This window comes from Falco biarmicus, chromosome 12, assembly GCF_023638135.1.
Source record: "Falco biarmicus isolate bFalBia1 chromosome 12, bFalBia1.pri, whole genome shotgun sequence".
Lineage (NCBI taxonomy): Eukaryota > Metazoa > Chordata > Aves > Falconiformes > Falconidae > Falco > Falco biarmicus.
The window spans coordinates 31,157,373-31,175,697 of NC_079299.1; the positions used below are offsets into that span (position 1 = coordinate 31,157,373).

Below are 18,325 nucleotides of genomic sequence, written 5' to 3' on the forward strand. Positions count from 1 at the left end.
TCCAGAAGTGGTGTTAAAAGTATCAGTGTACCCAGAAAACACTAGAGCTTTGAGCATTTATTTGTTCTTCGATGGGGAAAATGCCATGAAATCTTGGCCATACTGGATCGGGGAATCAAACGTTTGCATGCTCACTAGCACTAGACTGGCATGTTTTTCTTTCCATGTAAATTGCAGAGTTCAGCAGCAACAGGTACCTTCGCTGCCCCGAGGTCCCCGCCTGAGCCCTGGGGCACTGGGCCCACCGGGCTTGGTGGGGGGAATGTCCCCCCTGCACCACCCGCCTGGCCAGCCCTCCAGGGCAGCCAGCACCTAGGCCGGGTTCACACTGCTGCCCGCCGGGCGTGCTGCGTGGTACGGCCCGTGTTGTCTGAATCTGTGACCTGAGACACTCACAGCAAGGGTAGAGATGAACGCTGTGGCTAAAAATAATGATCTCTGTCCACAACAGTATCTTTTCGGGTTTTGTTTAGACCAGCTAAGCTGTTGTGATTGAACTGCAGTTATAATATTGACCATTGTAACATCAGTATAATTGACTTGTTCAGATTTTCCTCCTTTTTTTTTCCCTTCTATTAGCTTTCACTTCTTTTTCTCTCTCTCTTTTTTTTTTTTTTTTTTTTTTAAGTAACTTATTCCAGGAACCTCTGTGCACTTCTGTAATTCTCTTTTCACAACTAGACGAACAGTAGGAATGCTTTCTTTCCATAGAGCAGTTTTAGTACTCGCCATGTGTGCTAGTCCTCCTGACCCACACAACTTTTTTCTTTTCTTACTATAGAGAAGGTAGCCAGCAAAGAGTTAGGAAATGGGGGTTGCTGAGCTTTTGTAGCTGATGCTAGGGGATATAAGAGGAGGCTTTTCTTGCAGTTTGCCATCAATGTTATCTGCAAAAGCCAGGGACACTGGGCTAATTGCAAATGATAGATTATACGTAAAATTAGCTTTCCTTTGGAAAAAAATCCTCCTTTGTGTTGAGTAATGCAAATAATATTTTTCTGGTCAAGCTGAATATATTGATGATTAATATAAAATTAAGATAAATAATTTGTGAAAAGTGCACTATATATGTAGTGAGATCAATCAAGCGTACATCTATTAATCACCAGGTTTCTCTTCCGCCAGCCTGTGTTTTGTTGAGTTCACTGTGTTTTCATCCTTCTGTGCCACAGTCACCAGCCAGAGCCACTTCCGTGCTCACCCCTGAAGTGTCTTGCAACTGTGCAGCTCCTCAGCATCTCCTCATCTCTCAAAGGCTTTTTATTCCACTTGGTGTACCCATTCATGTCTTAGGAAATTAATCCTTATGTATTAAATAGTACGGCACTCTCACAAGGACATTCTGTACTGGAGGTGACAAGATACTCGTGGGTATTCAGAGCTGATTGTATTGCAGGATAATCAGTATTCTGCCCCGAACGTTAGCATGTTCGTTAATGAGCCGTTTACCTGCTGTTTGCATTCACGGCACACAGGCACGAAGGAAATGCTCTGTACCATACCAGACTGTTCGCTTCAGTCCCCTCCAAAACTGCCTGCTAAGGCCACCAAGTGTCAGGCTTTGCACTGGACTTGTTGGTGTTCCACAGAACTGAGTGAGTGGGAGGTTCTGCACTCAGCCTGCGTACCACCAGCAGTCACTGGCAAGTTCTTAGCTTGTCTCACAAGACATTTTACCCATTCGTTCTCTGTTTCTCTGTCCTAAATATCCTCACGAACTTGTAAGCTGGCCTTCGCATAGCCTACTTTCCAGCTGGGTGGCAGCACCGTCCTCCAGGGAGCCCAGGCTGTGGGCTGCCAGTCCTGAAGCTGAAATAGTGGTCATATGGGACATCTACCCGGTGTCCCCTGCTCCAGCTCTGACCTCCTGGGCTGCTCTGCCCCAGGGAGGTGAAAGGACACCGGCAAAGGACCGGGGGGTGGGGGGGTGTTTCTTTTGAGCTGCCTCTGGGGCATGTCTGTGGAGAGAGAGAAAGTAATAGGAAGGGAGAGGAAGAACATTTACAGAATTTCCATCAACTTGTTTATGAGAACTCTGTGTTTTCCCTTCCATTTTTTATATAGGTTGTCTGTAATGCCCAAACCAGGAACACATGCCCTTGTGCAGCATGATTTTCACAGTTTGGGCTCTTACTTTTTTTGGTGCCAAGTCTGACAAGCTGGTGTTGCTCATTTTGCGTGAGTGACAGTAACCTGGAGATACGGCCCTCTCCACTGCATACATGCTGTCAGCTTGGGTTATTCATGTCCTGTGGTAGTCTTGAATTGCCCTTCTGATGTAGGCAGAAATCTTGTTTGTCTTTGTAGCCGGAGAACTGGCAGAGTTGCTGAAGTTTAACCAGAAGGCCTCTCAGGTCCCTACGGCTGATTCCGTTATGGCTTTTTTCTTTTTCATTATGTTTGACATTTTGAAGGCTGAGCCTCATTATAGACAGGCAATCTCCAGCACCAGGCTGGGGAAATGAGTTCTCTGAGATGGAGAACATATGAAAAAAATGAAAAAGAATGACCACAAAATTAAAATAAGATTTGAGGCAGATTTTTGTTGTGTGATGTAGTCTTGTGTGATATCTGTTCAAAACAAGGAACGAGAAATGAGAGCAAAAGTGATTCCTCTTTACCAGGCATTCAAGACAGAGAAGTTCACTACGGTGTTTTTCACCTTCAGTGTATAAATACCCTTGCTAATGCAGCAGCATTAATATTTGCAAGGCTAATTCTGCTTTTGTTACTTTATTTTTTTAAAATCCAGCCTTCCTTCTATTTCACCATACTAAGTAAAGGCTTTTTATGCCAATATGAATCAGCTACTACAGCAACAAACCAGCTACCGCAGGCCAAGGGAAGGCTAAAGCAACACGTGGTTCCCATGCTTTAGAAAGCTATACCTCTGCAAAGTCCTAGAGCAAGGAGGCAGATGACACAATGTATTTGCTACTATATTAGCATATCAGTGACAAATCACATTTTGTTTGCAAGCTTGGTTTCTACCTTTCTCTGCCTCTTAATGAAGGTGATATATCTTCTGAGAATGTCAAACTGTGGTTCCAAAATAGAGTAATTTCTTAATAATGTGATCAGATAGTTAAACATTAGCACTTGCTACAATTTTGATAGTAAGTATTCTCATTAAAGTCAGTTTGTCCCTTCTTTATGGCAAATAGGAGTAGAAATGGCAGCAAGATCTGAGTCTCCTTCTTCAAAACCACTCTGTTCCCCAGGTCCAGGTTTTAAATTACCTAGCGATGCTGTAAGGACTTGAGGAAACCAAGCCCATATCTGTAATGGATGGGAGATGCTGTGTCTTGTCTTGATTGAGATTGAGCTGAAGAGTGCTCAGAAGGGTCTGTCACAGGTCAGGGCCTGTTTGTACCAGAAGCAAACAGTCAGCTGGCTTAAGGAAGGGGTACCTGTGTCTAGAAAAACCTGCACCTGAATTGGCTTAGACCATGTTGGGTAGATGGAAGCTGCAGAATAGTCCTTCCAGGCATGGAAAGCAGAGGCACAGAAAATTTTGCCTGCACTAGTGGAGATGTCGGGAAAAGCTGTCTCTATTTCAGCAGCTGGGGAGTTTTGTCACAAGATTGTGTTGCTACCTTGAAGCTTTTCTAAAAAGCAGTTTTCTGTAGGTTACTCTAACTGATGTCCTTGTCATAAACAAAGTCTCATGTATGGCTCTGTAGTTTGTGGGTTTATATTAAAACTTTATATATCGAGTGAAAATGTGAGAAGGGAGATCTTTTTGCCATAGTCAGTTGAGAAGGAGGCTAGAGAAGATCAACAGCAGTATGTAACATTTCTGTAAGGCTAGAGGCAAATCCAGGGATGTGGATTTGAGGATTAGAGGAGCGATTATATTTCCTTCTACTGAAAACTACTCCTCGATGTGAAAAAAAACCAACTTGGTCTCTCACGTGAAATATGGTGGGCCTTAAATCCATGGTTAAGGCTCCACATAATCATAATCATGGTAATGCAAAGATAATAGACATAAAGGAAGAAGACTTACTCGTAATCAGTTTAAAGGCTATGTCTTCATTACTAAAGAATTAGAGGTTATTTAGTCCTCATGTAACAACCACACAGAATTGAGATTTGTATCTGGAAATGTACAAGCTTTTGACTATTTTTTTTCCATTCCAGGAGGAAAAAAGATAATTATCGTCTTTTTGCTTATTCAGGATTATTTTTGAAAGGTTAAAATGTTAAGGAAATAAGGCTATTGAAGGCATGTTCTGAAAAATGAGCTAAAACCATTTTTTTACAAAGGAGTCAAACCTCACAGTGTAAGGTCCGCTCCTAGACTGTGTCAAAGCAAAGAGAGGCAATGCACAGCCTGACAATGCTGTGGCGCACCAGGCTGACCAAAGCTGCAGCGAGGGCATCTGGCAAACTAAAATGAAGTGATTCTACTGAACCTTACCAAAGTGATTTATTTATTTTTTAAAAAAATTTTCCCTATTAGAGAGAAATATTTAGAGGAAATTAAATTTCTCATGGGAAATTGACAGAACTTTAATTTCCCTCTGAAAGATTTCAATGGGAAAACCTCAAAGGAAGAATAGTTAACTTCTGTGGTTACGAACATAATTGCGTTTCCCAGTATATTACACTAGTAGTTACTTCCCCTATAAAAACCTGTCTTGAACGTATCCTGCAAGTAGGATGTAGAAACAATTTTCAGTGGAGAGTAGGTAATATTTTGGCTTAATCAAGAGGATAATTTTAGATGACTTGTAAAATAATTGGCCAGGCTGTAATAAACATAGCTGGGAAAATGACAGATATTTCCTTGGTTTCTCCTCCCCAGTGGTTCAAGGAATAAATCTTCAAAGCAAAACATTCTTCAGAAATATGTGATTGAAATAAAAAGATACCATCTACTGAAGTCTTAGAATGAGGTGAAATAATAGAAGCAGCAGAGGGATGTGATGTCTGAAAGCTTCAGCCTTGTAGGGAGAGAAGAATCATACGAGGGTCTGGTATTTTCATTTTGGAAATTGTCCCAAGTACTGCTGAAAATCTAGCTGGTTAAAGTAGATTTTGTTCCAGCTGTGCACAGCAAACAATGCAATTTCTGGTGTTGGTAGTCCAGTCCCTCTGCTTTGGAGTCTGAAACCCTAAAGCAGAAAGAGTGTAAGATGCCTCGGCCACCCCACCGGCCCCGCGCACGGCCCCCGCGGGAGGCAGCCGCCGCCAGCCCTGCGGTTCAGCTGCCCCCGCAGCCGGACTCCGACATCCTGCAGAGCCGCTGAGCTGCCGCTCAGCCCCCCTCTTCCCAAGATCGTTCCTCAAAAAGCAGCAGAGAAACACATGTGCATTTTGGTTTTCCTTCTCTTTGGTTTTTCTTCCATTGCATAGTCACACTGATCTTTCTTGCCGGATCTGCCTTTATCCGTTTCTTTCTGTTGATGCTTTGGAGAGTGAGTTTCTTGACTTGCCCCATCACAGTTTAATCTGACAGATTGGGAGCTCTCGTGGCTGTGGATCAGAGCTTCCCTGTCAGGGCAAGAGGAGTCTGTACACGCAGAAATCTTAGTTCGGAGGTGTAAACAAGAGAGAAGCAAAGGAAGGAAAAGTGCGAGAGGGAGAAAGGAAGCATTCTCTTTAAAACAAACTGGAAAAAGAACCCCTCTTAAAATCAGGCTGCACAGCAAAATGTACTTGTGACTGTGATGGTGAATAAAAGGCCGTTTTGGAAACAATTTTAGTCCCTTCGGGATTTATTAAAAAAAAAAAAAAAAAAAAAAGCTATGCCAGTAATGAGTTGTAGCATCCCAGCTTTGCATTGCCTTCACTAATTTGAATTCCAGTAGGTGGGTTTTTTTAATGAGCACTAACTTTAGAGAAAAAAGTAGTCCTAGTGGCAATTAAGCATTTAATTTGCTGAGATGACCAAAATAAAGGCTGCAAAGTGTTTAAAAGACTGATAGGCTACCTCTTAGAAAAAATTATCCTGGGTGCCATGAGTTTCACTGTGCATACTGCATTCCTCCATCCCTTAATTTAAAATGGATTTTAATAAACACAGTATACATGAATGGATGCATGTATACATTGATGCTTTCTTATAACTTTATATATAATAAATGCTAACAATGCATGGAAGACCTTAAGAGTATTTGCTTTCCTGTGGCTATTTTCAAATGGTTTTGCCATATAAACATTGAGAATGAAGGCAGTTCTGAAAATGTTAGCTAAATACATAAACCTGTATGGATTATTACACTTTCTAATAGCACGTTATCTGTCTCCATTGCAAGAGCTGATCAGTTTCTCTGCAATGCTGAATTAGGCCAAACTGCTCTAACCTAAAAACTCGTTGCATTCTTAGAGGCATGAAAATCAACTGGCTGCTAAATGGGGAATTGTGCCAGGAATTCAAGAATATGCTGATACCTATTTTTTATTTATTAATTGAACTTAATTCTCCTAAAGTATTTAGGTGGCAAACAGATCATTTTGTAGCTATGATAATTGCTGAATAGGGATAATCTGGCTGTTCCTTCTATTCCCTTCTAGGAATATACATTGAATCGTCTGGTTCACCAAATTTTGATCAGATGCCAGGATGAATTATTGTATAGCTGAATATCTTGCAGGTTAATAAAAAGCATACGTATCCTGCTTCCATGTGCAAAATACTTGCAGTGAAAATGTATGTGAGGAAAAGAAAGTATTGGAAAAATAAAGCCATCTGGTGCATGAACAGCAAAGCTTGTTGAAAAATTGTGTCTGCTCTGAAATGGGCATAAAACAAACAAACAAACCCCCTCCTGATGATACTAATTTCTTCCAGTTGCTTTAGTTCAATAAATATATTCCATTCTTTTCCCCTCTCCTCCACTAAAATGTAGTTTACAAGCTTTAGAAGGAAGAGCTGCTTTGAAATGAGTAATTGAGCCATTTAATTTTCATTCCTGTAAGACAGACATAGAGGTTTTTTTCCTAAATGAAACACTTGAGCATAAGTTTTGTCTCCTGTGAAAGTCAAGCATAAAAAAATGCATAAATCTGGAGAAAGTTTAGATTTAGGGACAGCAGCATTTTTCAGTGAAAAACATTAAGTTGGAAAACATTAAATCCAAAAAGTTTCAGCCAGCTTTAGTGAACAGCGTCCAAAGGCAACCTCAGTCAATGTATTACTGAAGAAAAGCCATAAATGGCATAACATAAACCTGAAGTAGAATTTAAATGACAGCCCTAAGGCATGAAGATTGAGTTACAATTATAAAATCAGGCTGTCAATATTTTGATCCTCCAACAATGCAACTTTACCAAAGAAAATTTCGAAATTTCAGTCAGTCTCCAATTTCACACATCACTGGCAACAATAACAAACATAGAGCAGATAAGAAACACTTGGTGAACTAATGCACTAAAACATAAGCTGAAAGGAGCAATGAAACAATTGTCCAAAGTCAACCAAAATTGAGATACTATTATGTGCATGTCTGAGTAATTTTCAGAGCTGTTGATAATGGGCAATAGTCATCTATAAATTTCTATTATCATTAAGACTTCAAAATTTAAATATATTGATTTTTTTTTCCACAAAGGGCCACTCTGAAAACAGTGGTTATTACTTTTTTGTACCATTTATGTTGTTTTATTCCAATGTAACATCATTAACATCACTCAAGTTGTTCATCTTCTGCAGAACTGAGAGAAGGATCTGTAAAACCACTTAGATTAATATATCTTCAGTGGGAGTGCTATATTCAGTAGAATACCCAGGGTCACAGGTCAAGAAATATTCCTCTCACAGATCTGAGAGAGGTATTGCAAGCTGCCCTGTGCTGGCCCATCAATTCATGTTGGCTTTGGCTTCATGAATCTGGCAAAGTAATGCGAATGTATGTGTATATATGTGTATCTGCTGTCTTGGTTCAGTCTCAAGGGCCATCACGTTGCTGAGGCTGCCAACAAAGAAGTCAGTGCTGATGTGGGTATCTATTTGCTGCCTCATTTCTCTCTGCCTACCACATTTAAGTAATGCTTTGAAGAATTGTCATCGTTGCTGACCTTACAGAATTCATACATAAAAGGAGAAAACTCAGAATCCTGCTACTATTTAGTTCTGTTCTGAATTTTGTGTGTTCAATGTTGGCTCACAAAGTTAGTGAATTAAAGAGCACAAGATTTCCGAAGTAAACCAAAAACTTGACATCCTTTTCCTTTCCAGCTGCCACTATCATTCTATGTACTCCAAATAGCCTTGATTTATTAATGGCAAATCTGGAGGAAGGAAGATTAGAAAGACTGAAATAGCTGGCCAAAACCTGCCTAGATTTGGAAACGTAACTTTAGTTTGAATTTGCCAGTTGGAATGTAGCATGTTTTTGTGAAATAGACGTTGACAATATAAACAAATATTTCTCCTCCTTTAAAAAGCTTTTATTACAATATCCATTCTCATCTTCAGCTATTCAATGCCACATTTTTTGAACATTCACATGAATTGAATTTCAGATTTTATATGTAATATTTGTTTTTTTCCTTTCCTGAAGCGTCTTCCTTGACCTGTGACCCAGCACTGTCTTTACCAAATTGAATTTCCATTGTTTTAGGTAAGGAATGTTGTTACGTCTTATATTACTTGGACTGATAAAAGCTGAGTTCTGTGTTATCTTACAGTCTTTCAACCTATCGGACTGTCGTGTTTTGGACTAGATTGTTGTGTATCTCTGGGAGAGCTCTATAAGGCAACTCTATGAAAAAGTAATACAGCAATGAGCAAGGCTTAGCTGGCTTCCCGGCTGCTGAGCCTTTGCCAGAGACTTTGATCAGATTTAAAAGGATTTTAGTACCCTGTGGACAGGCACAAAGACTTTCACATTCCAAAAACCTGATTTAAAGGGGTTTGGGCTCTTCCCACCCACTTGAAAAGATGTTGACCTGCTGTTGTCCCTGATGACTGGGACCTGACTAGAGTAACAGTGAAATAAAAGAGGGAGGTTTTGAATCAGGTTGCGTATCTCAGGGGGTTGCATGTATGAAAGACTTCTGACCTCTGTAGCTGCAGCAAGTTAATACTCTGCATCCTGCACTGTCCGTGCTAACATGACTTGTAACAAAGTAGTTATTGCAGGTGCTGTAATTGGACAGCAGAATTAGGTATGTGCCTATACATCAGCAGCTTTACTTATCCATATATTATCTTAAACCAATGATTAATGCCAGTTTGCACCAAGTCCCTTGTTTTTTAATTGGCGTGAAGAAAGTGGATAGGTGGGGTAATAACTTTTTAAATTAACACTAACTTTCTAATGAGCTAAAGAAACTAATTTAGAGAGTCATTATAGCTAATATTATACCTACCTTTATTCAGGAAAGCAATTAACCAGTTCAGAGATCAACACGTCCCTAAATGTTCTTCCAAATCCAAGTATAGAAATCATAGAGATTAGTAATCATCATTCTGGGTTAGGTGATGGATTAAAAATTAGGAAAAAAAAAAGATCAGTAGAGTTTTGTCAAAAAAAGGAAATTATCCTATTTGATTGATGCACCCAATTAAAACTGTTTGAAAGACCTCAAATTTAATCACAGACACAGTGAAGTGCTCACAAATATTCTAAAGAGAATAATTGTTCATACAAATTATTTAGAAGAAATTTTGTAGAACAAATGTGCTGGAGAAAATCTAAACTGTGCACGACCAGTTCTGGAGTAGAAACTGCCAAAACTCATTAAATTATTCACTAACCATCATTTGTTCAGCTCGGTGTATTACAAAAGTTATTGATTAGATAGTTTATAGTAGTTGGATGTATTTACGGAAATGTCTCTTCCCTCCTGTAATTTTGTAGTACATTGGGTTTTTTTCAAAAAATGCAAAGGGATGAAGTTATGCATTATTTATAGCATATGCTTAGCACTCTGATAGTAAGCTAATGGGGATGGCATAGTTAGAAGAAGTCTCTAACCCTTTCAATATTGCATTTCACTTTTCCAAAATGAACAGCCTTTGCCTGAATAATATATTGTAGATAATGACAGAAAAGCCCAGCAAAATACCAAGTCATAATACATGTGAAAGACTAAAAGCTTTCTGGTGGATATCTATCAAACTCCTTCTTGTTTGAAAAGTGTGATTTATTTTATTTTTCTTCTTTCTCTACTTCAGCACAGCAGAACCTTCCCCAAGTGGTACTCGATAGCTTATTATTCTACAGTAGCACAAATTCTTGACTTCTGAGACTGGTCAGTATTGCGTATAACACATCATAAGTACTTGAAAGTCAGTTTGGCATCTTCAGAGGAATACAATTAGTCATTAATGTATTAATCTCTATAGCAGGTGATCAGAAGATACTTTCCACAGTTAACTGGGAGAGAAAACTATCGTATCAGCTTGAACTTTTAACTGTGAGCTTCAAGTGTTCGGGAGGAAATTTCCTCTAGGGCAGAGCAGGTATACAGGCAGCCCCCTTTAACCCCCAGGCTGAGCTGCTGTATGATGCTGAAGGAAGATCTGGCCAGGGTAGCTGCACTAGCATTGCTTTTGAAGCATCACGCTGGGTTTCGCCACAGGGACATCTGCTTCCAGCAACGTAGAAGACAAAATGTAAATCCAGATTTCAAAATGTGCAAAGACGTGGAATTCCTGCAGCACTCGCTGAGATCAAGGAGAGGACAGAAGTGTGGCAAAGAATCTCATCCAACTTGCTTGCAGGTTACACGCTTCTAAGTGAGAGGAAAGAACATTCGGCCTTTAATTGCTCTGAATTGAAATATATTTTTAAATGTTTTAAAAGGAACAGGAGAGATTAAGACTAAAAAGTATTACTGTAATAGTTTAGTGTTACCTGTTTTTTATAAATGCAGGATTAATATTTTTGTGCTGTCTTACCACGTCCAAAATCTCCCTAAGTTTATCATAATGGTATTTCTGGATTTGGCCCACATATGAAATGAAAAGTAGAACCATTCCTTTAGAGTGTGGATGAAAACTCAGACCGTGGGTGCGGATATATAATATCCTTAGCTATGACTGTGATATTAAATATTCAGCAGTAAAGCATTTGTGTGGCTGTGGATCTTCAGGCAAGATGTGCAGACCTAAGTGCTAGACTATACTGTTCCTGACAAACCGTGACTGCTTCCAAATGTATATTGCCATGACAATAATCTGCACAAGAACTGAGACTAATTTCAGTATAACTTCTGGGAGTTTCCTTGTCATCGGCCACATATGTTTGATGCCTAATGCTAACATATGCTAATATAGAAAACGCCTATCGCTTTAATCCTAAAAGATTGTAAAGCTTTTATTTTCTATGGCTACTGCAGCCTGACAAGATACACTGTGGCAGCAAGAGGAGAGTATCAGGGGCTGGTCTAAGGAGACAAAGAGGGGCTGGGGAAAGGTGATGCCGGGAAATGAGGAAGTTCATGGCCCTTTCCAGGGCGAAAGGTTAACGTCCCTTTTCTGGTTGTTTTGTCAGGGCTATTATATTGTAATGCTAAACCCTTTTTCACCGGTGGTTTTAAAGCAACAAATGTTTGAGTATTGCAGATTACTTGGGCAATTGTTTCCTAGTTCAGAATTGTTCAAACACTGGCCACAAGGAAAATGCAAAGTTATGCTCACCCAGCTGGATATGTATCTTGACAGGAGCATCAGATCAACAAGGCTTATGTTTAAGATTTAACGTCTAGAATTTGAGTTGCTTTCAAAGCAGTTGCAGGAATTAAGCAGAAGTGATTTCTAATGAGGAACTTCAATTAGTTCCTTGCTCCCTGGCAAACCAAAGAAGACACAAAATCAATCAAAACTCAGTGTAAATTATTCATCTGACTTTACTATGCGTTTAGCAAAACACCCAACCCGGCAGCAGCAAAAGGCCCTCATTGTGAGGGGCAGCAGAGCCCGGCTCAGGAGCCCAGAAAACAGATGGGGCTGTAGGAAGCACTGCTGAGCAGCCTCCTCCCGCTCGTCCCTGGTCCCTTTGTCAGGGCCACATTCCGGCTAGATGGACCTTTGCAGTTTTCCAGGCTCTGCAGGGAATACAGAGGTGGATTTAAACGTGGGGGAAGAGCTAGTGCAGGCAACACCAATATTTCACATCCAGTCTTAAAATCTGAGGTACCGTTTTGGATTAAGAGAATCATGAATCTTTCAGAAAAGCAAATATTCAGATCCCGGGGCAATGTGCTGGCGGGACTACAGGTTTCATGAGCTCTTTAGACGTGGCTCTTCAGCTGGTGTATGTTGGCACAGCTTCAGTGGAGCCCACAAATAACCTGGCCCTGGCATTATATAAATATACACCAATGACCTCTCCCTCTTTTGTTGGGAAGCTTTTATCCTCAAAAGCTATGTTCCACACAGATTATCTTGATCATTTTTTCTCCTTTTTAAGGTATGGGCTACGGCCTCTATATTTAATTGTAGCACTTTCTATCAGAAAATAAGGCAGTACTTTCTAAAGGTAGCTCATGCATTGAACCCAGCTGTTAAAGCTGCTCATGCTGCCTTGGGTAATTGGCTACTCACAAGTCTTTATCTAAAATATAAAGGTAAATAATGATTAAAAACCCTAACTTAAACTGAAGTAGTAAATTATCCCAAAAATTCCTTTTACTGCTCTGTTTTGCTTGGATTTACTCAGCCTATGAAGCAGAGCTGAACAAGAAGCTTGCAGAATCATGGCCACAAGGATCCTTCTGAGGTCTGTAGCTACAAAAGCTGAAGAGGCTGAACCAGTAACCGCCCGAGCTCTCCTCAGCACACAGTACGCACGCTCGCTCAGTCCTGCCAGCTTCCTCAGTGTTACGTGAAAGGGATTCTGCCTCACTTTTTAAAAACTTGTGTCATTGTTTTGGGTTTCGTTTTTTAAGTGTGGGAGGGGTTTGATGGGTGCCCAGGTTTCTCTGCAGCAAGCAGTGGTTGGAGCAACCGCTCCAACCACAGGAAGGCAGGATTTGGCTTCCTCTTGAGCCTGTGTGGTTTGGACTCACGTGCCCGGAAAAGTGCTGGGAAGCAGGGTTGTAAAAGTAATCCAAATTTCATGGACCAGGAAGAGCAAAGGAAATGATGGCTGAAAGAACTGTGGGGAAATTTCAAGAAATAATCTTTGGGTCAGGGAAAAGGAGGGAGCCTTTCTGGACTGAGCCTCCTAATAAACATTTGCAGGGATCATCCTAGTTCCCAGGCTGTTAAACCTAGGGAAAGCAAACATTTGGGGTTTAAATAATTTGATGCAGCTAAGTTAGTGGTTCTGGCTTTGAAAACTGCTGTTTTACTTTTCCAGTCAGTAAGCTTGGTCCTCACCTATCGTGAATCTGATTAAAATTCATACCCTGGAGTCTGACAAACCAAATGATAAAATCCTGGGGCATCAGGGTTTGCCTTGTAAAGTTAAGTCTAGCTCCTGAGTGTTGCTTCAATCTACAAGGCAGAGGAAACTATGCACTAAAGATTTGCTTGTCTCTGGCCTCCTGTCCTTATGGCCACTGACTAAATGTGTTGGTCTGCTCGTGGAGCTGGGCTGCACAAGTGATGTCATGGGCTATGTTATTTATTTGCCTCTGGGTCCAATTCTCAAATCTGCAGCAGTCCTATAGATGTGTGGCATGGCTTTTGCCTGAATAAAATGCATAAATTTCTTTATCCGAGTACCGTAGAAATGTACAGTACAATACTGCCAAGATTTACAGCACCTAGCTCAACAGCTGGATTGAAGATAGTTGCAAGCAGGAGTAAGTCCTTGGAATATCCCTGCATTTTTAAAATACTGCATTGTGCTTGTTTTCTCCGTTACAGAAGTAGGTCAAGGGGTTTGTTTTCTGGCATTTTCTCCTCTGTACCTATCAGGTATGTCTTTGCAGTCAGACTCTTCTTTAAAGTACACACCAGTTAAAAATTCAGGTCTTTTGTTCTTGTACTACACCAACATTTGGAGAACAGGGGTTTGGGATTAAGTCCTGATTATGTATTTCAATAACATTGCTTGAAGATGAACTTCAGAAAACCCATGTTTTTCTGGACCTGCAGGGCCTTGTTCTTCACAGCTGCTGTTCTGTAAATGCTGGGGTTTTTTTACTTGTGTCTTGCAGTTAAATAAAACTTTAACATTTATACTAGTAATTAATAGCAGATTCTTAGGTTAATTCACCCATCTTAGCCAACAAACATTTTCTACTACCCACAGAGAGGATAAAATAACTGGATTTTTCACTAGGGTTGGATTTTGCCTCCCAATATTCTAAATATGCTTTCCCCAGAGGGAAGACCATGTTCTAGATTTCAGTGAAATCATGGCACTGGCTCTGTTAAACCTGCCTGACACCAGTTTATAGTCTTTCTTGTTGCAAACCTGGAATGCTCTAGACCGTGGTTTGTAATCTTGGTCACAGTCTCTAAATTCTTCTGTGATGTAGGTAAGTGTTTATTTGTTCATGTGTCTCCCATGTCATATATATGCTGTATAACATATAGTATTACATTAACTTTAAGCATAAATCATGTGAGTTACTATAGCTAAAGCATGAGAAGGAATAGCTATTATTTAACTTCTTCACATTCCCCTGTCCTAAATGTAGAAAAGCTAAAATGATTTACACACAATCTCCCTGTCTGTCAAGTACTTGTGGCTTAGGTTCTGCATTTTTCCTTTTGTTTGGGTGTCCAATCCCCTCACACACCAAGCCTGTTCAATCTATATGATCTATTATTTCTGCTAGCTGGACTCCCTAATATGGATTGCTCAGAAATTCTTGAGCAATCCCCTGTAAAAAGCTGATGCCCATCAACATCTGAAACATGTTGCTCTTCTTTCTCGAGTTATAAATACTTCCAAAAGCTACTTTGCCATTTATTTTCCATGTGTGCTTGTTCCGCTGCAGATCTGCTATTTGTCCTCTTCTCCAAGTCACTTCAGGTGGAGCTTTTGCTCTTGCAGCTCAAGTATCAGCAAAGCAATTGTATCCTGTGGTCTCAGCCTCCAGGTCTGTTACAAATTCCTTTATGGCCTTGGCCAAATCACTTCATCTTTCAGTGTCCCATTTGCAAGCTGAGAACTGGCACCTGACATTTATCATTGTGCTTTTTACCTTTTCCAAACAGTGTGTTACTATTGCTGAATTACGAGCTGGAGTTCATCTGTTTAAAAACAGTAATCGTGGTCTGAAATTGCTTGTGATCATCAGATTCTACTGTATTTCAGTGCAGTGGGACAGGTCAAAACTACTCATCAGCTTTGTAGAATTTCCTGTAGGTTTAAGTCACATATTCACGTCCTTGGGTTATTTTGATTTTCTTTTCTTTTCCATGAATGACAGAACTAATGCAAGTCATATTGGGGCATTCTGTCTGCCACTGCCACAGTGCTGCAGCTTCGCTGGACGGTGCTGTACGTCTCTGGTCCCCGCCAGTCACCTCGGGGTATTTGTGGTGTGCTGGACAGACCGTGGTGGTGTCAGAAAGAGGTGAGCCATGACCAGCTGTCTGTACCGTGGTTCCTATCTGCAAAGTGAGTAGAAAATTGTTTCTTCCCCCTGTTCTTTGAGAGTATTGCAAATGTTTGAGGTTGGGTGGGGGTTTCTGGGGCATGGGGGTGGTTTGCTTGTGACAGTTTCACAGAGGTTTGTGCCCATACAGGGCTGTAGGAGGACGACTCCCTTACTATGTCTTAATGCAGTCCCTGCTCTAGGGGTTGTTGAAAATCCCTCGTTGCTTTACATCCTATCTAAAACTACTCTTTTTTTTTTTTTTTTTTTTTAGTCCCTTTATGGCAGCAACTGGTGCTATTTGTGGACACCTTACCGTTTTAGCACCCTCTCTTCTGCATTTAAATTGACTTGCCTTTTTTTGGCACATGAGTTTTTTTCAGCAAGCCCTATTTACCTGTCACCCCAGCGCATGTGCTGGGGCAGACCAGGTTCAGCCCCCTGAACAGGGCAGCAGCCGCTGGATGGGCGCGGGAAGTGGTGTGTAGGCTTGGGAGCTCTTGCGGGAGACCTCAGTCTTTACATCAAAGAGAGTCCATCTAGCCTCGCCTGCCTTAAAATAATTAATTTAGTATTTACTACATAGAAAATTTCTAAGCAACTTTTAAATGCTGGTAAGGGTAGGGTGATTGGGTTTTTTCTGTATTTTTTCTGTGGAAGTATCAGGAATACTGTTAGACCCTTTTCCCTGTAAACACGTACTGAGTTGGATGCTGATTTGTGACACTTGATCCCACAGTCACTGCTGAGTTTAAGGAATGCCCACGTGGAAATCACCAGTACAGAAGAGAAAACGTACCCTGGCTCCTCAGATTAAGGTAGAGGCTGGCTCACAAGTAACCACGGCAACCAAGCTGTCACTGTGAACATCAAGACAGTTCTGTACCAAAAAATAAAAAAAGCCCAAACACACTACAACACGTGTTAGCACTCCAGCTCATTTGGAGCGCTGTCCCTTGGTTGCGTTCCTTATGGCTGCTGGCAGCTGTGGCTAGCACATGGAGGCAGGAATATTTTTCCCTGCTCTGTCTGCTGCATCAGCAGAAACAATTGTTCCTGGCGGTAAATGTAATGGCTTCCAACTAAACGGGGATATTTTAACTTAAAGTTGGAGAAACACTGAAGACAATTTTGTATTCACCTTAAAAAGTTTCATCTATCACACACTTCCAGCAGCAGTGTGCTCACATCAATATTTATAATGTTCAGCTCTGTGTTTTCACAAAAGAGCCATTAATACAACATATCAACTCTGGTGACAAGTTACATTTTATTGCTGTCAACAAAGATGTTCTTCCTTTGTCTGAAAACTCCTCTGTTTTTCTTTTTTTAATCGACCATTAGGTTTGAGTTTTGAAGGATACGTGTAGACGTGCTTTCCAGCATTTTCTAGAAGGGTACTAGAGGGGTGACAGCGTAAGCTCATAGGAGCTTACAGATAGCACTGATTAATAGCTTCCTATGAGATTAAATAGAGGCTGGGGGTAGGTTCTTTGCTTGGGATAGAATTACTCCGATTTCTGAACAGGACCAGAGAACCCCCAGTTCAGGAGTAGAAAGTCTGTGAAACAAAGATTTAATTTTGAAAACACCTCAGAATATTGATCACCACACCGTTCTTCTGACTTAAATGAATTTGTACTTTTCACTGCTGTAAAGGGGACGGGGAACAGATCTGATTTGTAATACTTATTCATCTCCTGTCACCCTATTGCATTATGTGATTTAGACACTTCATACCTTCAGTTACCGCTGTCCTGCTCAGGTGAGTGACCTCGACAAGCATCGCCTCCTGAGAGCAGGTCAGCCCTGCTGCAGCCCCTGACACCTCTCTTCACCCCGCACCTCTTGCAGGAGTCCTGTCAAAACCACTGGCAGCACCTCACTGACTTCACAGGCTGGATCCACTGCTTATTTCTCTCCCCATGCTAACTAGCCTCCTGAGAGGGGTAGCGGTGTGTATAGAGGTAAGAAATTTGATATGTGGCTCTACTTATATAGAGCCTTACATACTTATATATACTTCTACTTATATAAATCACTTTAAAAAAGTTACTCCTGCAGGCTGGAACAAGTAGGCTTCAGTCATTTTAGTTAAATTTAAGCAGCTGTAGGAAAAAAACAGAAGTATAAGAATATCTGTATTAAAACCTGTCAGCTCTCCAGCTAGCTAATCAAACTGAGAACTGTGCACTGATCACCTGCTAACAGTCAATTTTTAAAACCACTTAAAATCCAATGACCTATCTGAGTTCCACAAAACTATCTACATTAGTCAGCTCTGCCTTCCTGTTACAGAATTCAATTTTCCAATCCTTGTGTAGCTCTCCAGCTTCGTTCTAGCAGGTCAGATGACCTGCACGCACCTGCCACTATTCCTCGATATCTACCCAGAGGCTCGGTGGGACCGTGGGAAATGCACCTCCAGGACAGACTGCGCCACCACGTTCAGTTATTTTTTTCTGCCAATATTTATTTCTGCGTGCCAAACGAAGGGATGGTTCCTTTGCTTCACCACTCATGTTCCCAAAATGATCATGCTGCTTTTTTCCAGGTTTGTGACTCATGATCCTGGATAGGACAGCAGAATTCGAGCTACGTGATATAATTTCATTTTTGGGTTGAGCCATTTTTTAACCAGGGAGGAACTGAGGGGGAAAAGAATTTTTTTATTCCCCCCCCCCCCCCCCGATCTACCTGTGTGTGCACGCACTGGTTTTGGAGGTGGGCAGGCATGCTGTTTGTCTGGCTGCATACTGCGCCAGCGTGAGACTGGGTTTAAGCTGTTTCTCTGAGTGCTCTCAACAGCTATTGATCACTATTATCAGACGTACAATACATTCTCAGCAGTGTGGATCCTTTTCCCACC

At 41.0% G+C, this 18,325-nt stretch overlaps 1 protein-coding gene across 7 annotated transcripts in view; it reads right to left on the reverse strand.

Annotated features, from left to right (window-relative positions):
* Nucleotides 1-18,325, reverse strand: part of CCDC85A (coiled-coil domain containing 85A) — a 196,177-nt gene that overhangs the window by 11,472 nt on the left and 166,380 nt on the right. For 3 of the 7 annotated variants that reach the window (XR_008824885.1, XR_008824886.1, XR_008824884.1), the window contains one exon: nucleotides 1,094-10,689. The exons of 1 other annotated variant lie outside the window; for it this stretch is intronic. The gene's annotated coding sequence lies outside the window, so the exon portion shown is untranslated. Of the gene's footprint in view, nucleotides 1-1,093; nucleotides 10,690-18,325 lie in introns of those variants that run through there. 3 more of the 7 variants (XR_008824883.1, XR_008824882.1, XR_008824880.1) reach the window with 1 other exon arrangement.